Source organism: Vulpes lagopus, chromosome 15 (genome assembly GCF_018345385.1).
Source record: "Vulpes lagopus strain Blue_001 chromosome 15, ASM1834538v1, whole genome shotgun sequence".
Classification (NCBI taxonomy): Eukaryota; Metazoa; Chordata; class Mammalia; order Carnivora; family Canidae; genus Vulpes; species Vulpes lagopus.
This window is the reverse complement of record NC_054838.1, coordinates 2,153,378-2,162,581: the sequence shown is the minus strand read 5'-3', so window position 1 is coordinate 2,162,581 and position 9,204 is coordinate 2,153,378. Positions and strand designations below refer to the sequence as shown.

At 40.4% G+C, this 9,204-nt stretch overlaps 1 long non-coding RNA gene across 1 annotated transcript; it reads right to left on the bottom strand.

Annotated features, from left to right (window-relative positions):
* Positions 1-3,306: 3,306 nt before the first annotated feature.
* LOC121476429 lies at positions 3,307-8,707 on the bottom strand. Its single transcript, XR_005983947.1, has 3 exons — positions 8,113-8,707; positions 6,638-6,789; positions 3,307-4,359 (listed from the first exon to the last, which is right to left on the bottom strand). It is a non-coding gene; the product is annotated as an uncharacterized LOC121476429 (long non-coding RNA).
* Positions 8,708-9,204: the final 497 nt, after the last annotated feature.

Below are 9,204 nucleotides of genomic sequence, written 5' to 3'. Positions count from 1 at the left end.
TGTGTTCATTATGCGATGACACTGCAGCTAGACAATGCATTATGTGATGATGTGTGACTGTATCAAGCATTCACCACAATATTCCCAATTCACAGGAGATCAATAGTCCCAACAGTTAGTTTAAAACTTAATATCTCCTCGCAGCAGAATTTCTTCACACAGATATAAATAAAAGTAAGAATAAATAAATAAATAAATAAATAAATAAATAATAGTAAGGCTACACCAAAGTATATTTCCAAGGGGCTCATTTGTTAGCTGGCTAAGCAGGGAAAGGTACCGATGCTGAGTTAATTAAATCAGGTTTGATTGCAGTGGCCCAAGAGATGTGTGCAGAGGACACTTGCTTAGTTATTACCCTTTTAAGAACTAAAACCACTGCTCAAAAATAGTTGAGAACATGGGGAATGATATCAATAGTCAAAAACAAAACAACTTTTATGTGCTTTTATGTGCTTCTCACGGCTCTTAATGGGTCAACAATTGTTACCAACACTCCTCGGTTGTTGCTTATTCAAGGAGTTAATACTGAGTTTGAAGTGACTGAAGAATTAGCCTGAGTGATCTGTGTGAAATAATTGCAGGAAGGAATACTTTCAAAGCTGAGAAAATATAACTCAGTATAAAACGAAGTGGAATCTGCTACGATGTATTACAACTAATCATGATAAAAATACAGATGGCGCAGGAAAAGACATGATTTAATGCGTTTACGAAGCTCACGGAAAGTACAGTTTCTGTAGCCTATGGTCATGCACTGCATTATTCATACGGATATTATTTGTTGGGTGATATAGTATGCCGGTAGAGGCAACGGTGAGCTTCGCTTGCTCATGACTTTGCCATTTTGTATTTCTTTATTTTTAAACCTGTGTGAGAAAGAGAAGGAATATGGGGAAGTCACGACTATTTTATCTATCAAAGAACGGAAGTAATAAATCCATTCTGCTTGATTTGAGATTCATCAGAATATGGATGGTATTTAAAGACATTAGAAGGAGCATGAGCATCTATGAGAAAATAGAGGGAGAAGGGGCAAGGAACATGCCCCAGGGCACCTCAACAGATACAGCCCCGGTCAACCAGAGGAAAATATGAGAAGGCCTTTGAAAGTGACAGCTACAAGAGGAAGAAAACCAGGAGAATTTGACGGCAGAAAAGCTAAGCAAAGTCTCAAAATGCAAAGTGAGGGGGCTCCTGGGTGGCTCCATCAGTTAAGTGTCTGACTTCGGCTCAGGTCATGATCTCAGGGTCTTGGAATCAAGTCCCACATTGAGCTCCCTCTTTATCGGGGAGTCTGCTTGACCCTCTCCCTTTGCCCCTCCCCCAGCTTGTCCACTCTGTCTCTCTCTCAAATAAATAAAATCTTAAAAAAATATGTGAAACAAGAGTGTCATTTATGACCTGTGACATTAGTCACCAACTGTCACCAAGGCAAGTCACAACTTTGCCGAACTGCATTTCCCACACCTGTGTATTAGTATATTGTTAGTACCTACCTCAAAACATCCATTACACAGGTGAAATGCAAAGTGGATATGAAAGGACTGGGAGCCCCACCCAAACAATGACAGTGATTGTTATCATTATAGTCATGCGCAAAGATTCCTCCACTTTGTGCCAAATCTGCTTGAAAAGATCGAATTCTCCCATAACCCACCTCCCCGCATAGGTTCTACCAAACTGGTTCAGGTGTGGATAACCGCAATCTAATTGAAATTCTGTGAGTCCTAATCTAAAACACTTCCGAGGTAAGACCTACCCAAGGATATAAATCTCTCTTTCAGTAAAATGGGAGTAGTGTGTGTTAAATCCTTACAATCTTTCTGGAACAAATACCCAACTCAAGTTGGCAGCTCCCGAGCCACCACCAGGCCATAGGCAGGCACAGTAAGCTATAGTCTGAATTCTGGTAAATAGTGCCCCGAACTTCGGGGAAATCATAAAAGCAGATGAATGAAAGCTGTGTCTACAGTGCTCTGGCTGTTAGGCATGATCAACAGTGAAGGTGAAAATAAACAAATATAAATGTGTCTCTACTTAAATCTGGATCTTTCTTTATAGATTTTTATTAAAATGCATTTGTAAAAGTACAAGGGTTAGGTTGTGTTTTCCTTTTTTTTTTTCACAGTGATATATTGGAATTGTTCAATTGAAACCATATGTTGGCTCAATAATTCACATTTGCAAAATGTGCACCATTTTAAGACCCAATAAAAACAGAGGGGAGGGGACTAATGTAGCAAGATAAAGACTCTTGGATAGATGGACGTATTGTGTTTCCAATCTGTTGGAAAGGAAGAAAGCCTCCCTTTTGATCCATTACCTACAGAGCAGAAATGTAAGGCAACTGATCCAATGGCACACGTGTATTGGGAAACAAAACTAAAGATCTAATCTAGAGAAAAAACAAACCTAGATTCAAATCCAGCTTTTCCACCTCTGGCTCTGTTTCCTTTTGAAGCATTTGTAATTTCACTGAGACTCAGTTTCATTTCTTATAACATGAAGCTAATAATGCCTATCTTGGATCTTTGTTATGTGGACTAAATAGACTTTATTTTTTTTTTTAAGATTTTATTTATTTCTTCATGAGAGACCCAGAGAGAGAGGCAGAGACACAGGCAGAGGGAGAAGCAGGCTCCATGCAGGGAGCCCAATGCAGGACTCGATCCCGGGACTCCAGGATCACACCCTGAGCCAGAGGCAGAGGCTCAACCACTGAGCCACCCAGGCGTCCCCTAAATAGACTTTAGATGAAGCATTCATGTGTGGAGTACATGGTTGAATTTGACACCAAATGAACTGGTTGACAAGCTAAAGTTCATTCTATACTCTGCCCTTCGTTTTCATTTTTTTGTTTGTTTCTGGACATTAATTATGGAAAACTAAAAAGCTGAATGGGATAGTGAATCTGATATACCCAAACCTGAAGCATGAACAGGAATGAAAATGAATCCGATCAGCCATGAGCAACTTCTATGCACCTCTCCACCCAGTTAAAGCTTCTTCAAAGCTAGTGTGCATCCCCATACCCAGGGACCTTGATAAAATGCAGATTCTGATTCATCTGGCCTAGGGATGGTTCTGAAATTCTGTATTTATAGTAATCCTCAGGGGATAACAATGCTTAATCCCTGGTAAGCAACTTTTTTTTCACAAGGGATAATTTAAGGAAAATAAAAATGTTTATAAGCCACTTTTTTTCTTCAAAATTCATAGTTTTATTGAACCTTATTGAGAAAAACACTTGTTATTAGACTTTAGGGTACTAACAATAATCAACATTATTATTGAAATCTTACCATGTGCTAATTACAATGCTAAACGCTTTACAAATATTTGTAAAGAGTCCTTATGTATTTATTACTATGTTAAGTATCTCCACAATAAAAAACCAGAGACCCCAAAAAGTTAAATGGCCTGACCGTGCAAACATTTCAGATTTCTTAAAACAAATCAGTTAGATTTCTGAGCCTGTGCAACTTTCTGCCTATGGTTTACTACCATGTAAAATATCAATGACAAATTAGGTGCCATCCATTACAAAAATGTTACTAAACGAGAAAATTAGAAATTGAGGAATGTGGGAACTTCTTTCCAATCTCTTTGGATAGAGCTTTAGAGTTCACAAGGGTATTTATATGCATTGTCTTATTTCATCCTGGAAACTCAAGTTCAGGATTATAATTTCTAGTTTATATCCGGTGCCTAGAGCAGGACCTGGCACATAGTAAGTGTTCAGTAAATACTTGATGAGGTTCGAAAATTATAAACATCTTTGAATAACAATACTAACAATTCTTGCTGAGGTAATGAACCCACAGATGAATGAATGAATGAATGAATTGGCAGTAATTGCCTACAACTCTGCCGAGAAAGATGTAAGGCTAAGATGGCAAGCGTGTTGTGATCGATTCGTGATGTAGGCCATGGCTGTAGCACAGCCTATGTCCTATAGCTTCCATCTTTGTAGTAAGACATCAGTCCTGGAGGCAAGATTAATTTAGCCTTAAATCTCCTGGCTTAGTAGTACAGGCAAGCTGTGCGAGAAAATGAGGTTTAAAAAATGGGGACATTGGTGTAAATAGATTGGCCTCCAGGAGCCAAATTGCAAAATAAAGACACAACAGGAGATTAGAGATTGAAATGTGCAAGGGTTGGCTGGTCTACTCATGGTCACAACCCAAATGTTCAAACTCAGAAGAGGCAGGAGATTGAGAGTTTGTCCACAAAGAATATGGGAAAGGAGCGAGTCAGAGCGGCAGTTCTCAACAGAGCTGATTGAAGACCATTCAGTGAAGATGGTGCAGTGGTTAAAGGTGTGGCTTCCCCAGTCCTCTTCGGGCAGGTAAGTCCCTATGTGGAGATGGGCGCCTCGGTTAAACATTCAAAATATTTACAGCTAACATATCTTGCATTTGGGGTACGCCAGCTAGAGTACCTGCTAATGTAGTCCTCTCAGAATACCCTAATCATTTCACATTCCCACACGCAGCACTGAACAAAGACGATGGTTGAGGCAGAAATTGACCTCTCTCAGGTCTTCCGGGATACACTGGGTTATGATGTGGTAACTAATAACTGCAAAATTCAGCAGCAAGCAGACCTAAAGTTTATTTATCACTCATGCCCAGTGTCCAGTTGGCTTGGCAGTGGCTTCTGCTCATTCCAGTCACTCGAAGAAACAGGCTGAGAGAGGTTCCATCTTTTTTTTAAGATTTTATTTATTTATTTATTCATGGAGACACAGAGAGAGAGAGAGAGAGAGAGAGGGAGAGAGAGAGAGAGGCAGAGACACAGACAGAGGGAGGAGCAGGCTCCATGCAGGGATGTCCTCCCGAAGACCAATATACTGCCTCTTAAGGTGGCGTTCTGTGGAGCTCAGCCCTTGGCCCCTGTCCAGCAAGACCTAGAGGTCGACGCTATTAACAATTCTATTCTAATTTCTGCTGCAGCAAATGGACCAGATAAAGGATATTATTTATACCCTGCTCTATTTGATGTCCATTAAAACAAGAAATGTATTCTTTTATCACATCCCACTTTGCTAATACTCTTGAGATAGACGTATACTGAAAGATTTAATTAAAATAATAGAAAGCAACATTAATTCCACCTGACAGGACTCTCTTCAGGACTCTCTCTATACCAACAGACTCTACCTTTTTTTCCTGATGATTCAAGATACAGTCAGTCCTTCCACTTGGGCTTTGTTTTCTCTCTAGTAGACCCCACGGACATTAACACTTTAAATCCTGGAGGATCCACTGTGAAGTGCTCCATGATCAGTCATGGTTTCAGTGTCCTTTGGTTCAAATTTTCAAGGGGGTTTAATTCCTGGGTCAACTGTCAGCTCTTAACTCAGTCATCTGTTGCCCAACGGGCAGGAGGGGTTAAACTAAAAAGAAAAATTAACAAATCCAGTACAAATATGTCTAAGCAAGAAGATATACTAGAGGGTATAGCACTAATACCACCAGATGGATCATGGCAGGATATAAAGTTTAGCTTAGCAAAAATAAACACTCTCCAATAATAGAATAAACTGCTTTTTTCTCCATCCCTGGAGAAATTCCAACAGCCATCAGTGGCCACTTGCTAGTGATATGATTGAGACTATTCCTCTGTTGCACTGGGAGTTAGATGAGATGATATCTCAGAAACCCCCTAGCCATAAGATTCCATGATTGACTGACTCCATAGAATAACATAAGAAAAATCAAGTCGGTTAGTATTATGTCACATACACAACACAAGTAATGTACCGTATCTTTCATAGTGAATAAAGTATCTCCAGACTTTAACCCACTCTGTATTGTGCAAACCCCAGCATGGACTCTATTTATTTGATCCCTAAGGAAGAGCTGAGAGATGACAAAAGGGGCCTTGGTATCCCTAGAAGATGTTACTTGTTCTGCAGTTACATTCCTGGAACCTCCCAGTGGGTGGGGATGGCTGGGAGAGAGCATGTGATTCTCAATGCAAAGATTTGGGTAAGAAAGCAGCTAACCCAACCCAGTACTGAGTCAAAGAAGGAATAGAGGAGGCGTAACCCTGAGGTCTTTAATGAATAGCAGTCTCTTGCACCACATCTGGACCTGGCCTCCCAGAAACAGATGTGCTCAGACAGGTGCATGTGGCTCGCTCCCTCACTCTGCTCTTCTCCTTTGCCCAACTCACTCCATTTTGAGCATGAGAATCTATGCTCATTGCCTTTGGTATTATAGCCAAGCAGAAAAAATAGATACAATCAAAATAAAGATGATCACAAAATGGTCTATTATTTGTTGGCTGTCAAGTACTATGTTTTAAGTGGCATTTAATACCTTTTAATATAACAGTAATAGCTAACACTGGAGGACACTGGAGTTATCCAAACTATCTGGACTTTTGCAGGCATCTTTATGAAAGTAAGTTCCCATGACAAGTCTTTTCTCAAAAGTTGTATTTTCCTATAACATAACTTTGGCCTATTATGGACATTCCATGCTCAGGACAGATTAACAGCCTTTATTCATTCTACAAATGTATAGTGAATACTTACCCGAAGCCAGACAATGAAGCTTGCTTTGAGAGCAAGCAAATAGTTTAGAACAAAAATAAGGTCAAAGTGATTTTGGAGAGCCATACTAACCTTGAAGCAGCCTTGGACCCTTCGTCCCAGGGCCCAAAGAAAGGTTAGCACAGTGGTCAGGAGCTTGGGTGCTTGTGTCAGGCAGATTTGTGTTAAAATCTCAGTTCCTCAATTTACTAGTCTTATGACCACGGGAGCTTCAATTCCCTCGTCTGCAAAATGGAGATGAAACGTGGTAATCTGGATTTGCCATGATTAAATGCACGCTATGTACTTAGCCAGTGATGAATGCTCAGTGCTGCATTCCTTCAGTTCCAAAATGCATTTTCTTTTTTTTTTTTTTAATTTTATTCATTTACTCATGAGAGACACACATGGAGAGAGAGGCAGAGACACAGGCAGAGGGAGAAGCAGGCTCCATGCAGGGAGCCCGACGCAGGACTCGATCCCGGGTCTCCAGGATCACGCCCTGGACTGAAGGCGGCGCTAAACCACTGAGCCACCGGGGCTGCCCCAAAACACATTTTCTGTAACATTTTAACATCTCTTGAAATTAGGAAGTGACTTACAATAGACGGGTAGTGTAAATGCCTGACAATTAGCTAGCTTTGGTTGCCAAGGCGTCCACTTCAAAGACATCCATCTCAAACACACTGGCAACTGCACAACTCCATAAAGAGCCAGGCCTCCCCACCCATGAATTTCCCCTTTTAGAAAGCCCTGTCTGAGTAACCCTGCTTTCCCTTCTCTGGGCTTACTTCCCACTCTTAAGTTTTAAATCCACTTTTAGAGTAAATCTGGAAAACTCTAGGTCTGTCTCTCCGTCTCTGTCCCTCTCTTTGCCTCTCTTTCTCTCTTACCGCTACCTTACTTACCCCATGGCCCTGGATGTGCAGGGAGCCTCCAGGACTCGTGAGTAAATACATTTTGTTGTTGATCAAAGTTCCCTAATGGTTGTTTCTGAGGTGTGTTCTGCAATCACATGAAGAACCACAAGGGCCAGTCCAGGAAGAGTATTGTCTCCAAGCAGGAAACATCTGTGAGGGTTCACACTGGCGTGGGCCCAGGTGAGAGCCCCCAGGCACTTCTACCTTACAGCATTATTGTCAGGAGGCTCAGAGCAACCCAAAACAAGGTAATTTGTAGTCCCTGTTGACTAGGGAGCATTTGTGAGGTCAATGTCACCCTCTGTGCTTGTGTGATTTCAACCATGGGTGCCCACGTTATGGTCACTTCAACTGATGTATGTGCATAGCTGTTTGCATAGGTGCCCAGCGTCACTGGCTCTTTCAATGTCTTTTAAAAAGACAGCACGATGATTCCAATTGACGCAAAAGTTAAAACGTATGCCTGAGGTCACAGAAAAGGAATATTGTGACATTTGATATTAAGGACACAAATATCATTATTGAAAAAAAAAACACAAAATTCCATATTCTCTTCCAAAGCAACGATCAAGACCTAAGAGAGAATGATCCCTGATGTGGAGAACAGAGGCAGAAAGAAACGCAGGTAAAATTGAATGTTTTTATAACCTGCAGCCCATTCACAAATACTTGAGGCAGGCAGCGGGGAACATTCCTCCAGAAACTCCCAACTGTCTTCCGTGAAGGCTTTGCTGAGAAGGAGAAACATTAGCTTGACAATAGTTAGGCCTCCAGCATCCCGGGACTCTTCTTTAGCATATGAAAATCCTTGTGGAAATTTCCCCTTATCTTTCCTTCCCCCAACTCCATTTTATTTTATTTTATTTTATTTTATTTTATTTTATTTTATTTTATTTTATTTTTTTACTTAATTTTTATTGGTGTTCAATTTACCAACATACAGAAAAACACCCAGTGCTCATCCCATCAAGTGTCCTTCCCCCAACTCCAAAGAGTATAATAAATTGCTCCTCCGTAATCCTGGGCCGGCAGCTCTTACTGCTCGCAAGTCCTGTCCCTGTGCTTTAGTAAAACCATCTTTTTGTACCAAAGTCATCTCAAGAATTCCTTCCTGGCCATTGGCTCTGGACCTCAGAACTCTAAACCGGGCCAGTACCTGCAAGTGAGCGAAGCCGTGAACGATTTGTTACGTAGGTATCATCTGTCTCACACCAAGCAGTAGAAATAAGGCAGGATAAACTGGTATCTGGAAGAGGCCAAAGGAATCTTCAAGAAATTACAAGCTGATATGACCAATTCATATTTTACATAGCACAATATGGTATTAAACAAGAATTTGTAAAAAAAAAAAAAAAGAAATTATATATATATATATATATATATATATATATATATATATATCCTTCTAACTTTGAACTTAAGTTCTAGAGCTTTAGGATAATGAAGACCAAAACAAGAGCAGGAGGAGGGAAGGAAGGAAGGAAGGAAGGAAGGAAGGAAGGAAGGAAGGAAGGAAGGAAGGAAGGAAAGGGAGGAAGGAATTTCTCTTGTACGTTTCTTTTAATGTACGCCTCAAAGGGATAAGTGATAAAAAACCTATGTTTAAATAAGCTAAAAAGGGCTTTTTCAATAAATTATTTAAAAAATAAGATACCATTCTGCTGTATTTTTATTGACTTCTTTTTTTCTTCTGGTACACAAAATGATGACACATCCTAAAGCTGGTAACAGAATGGATGA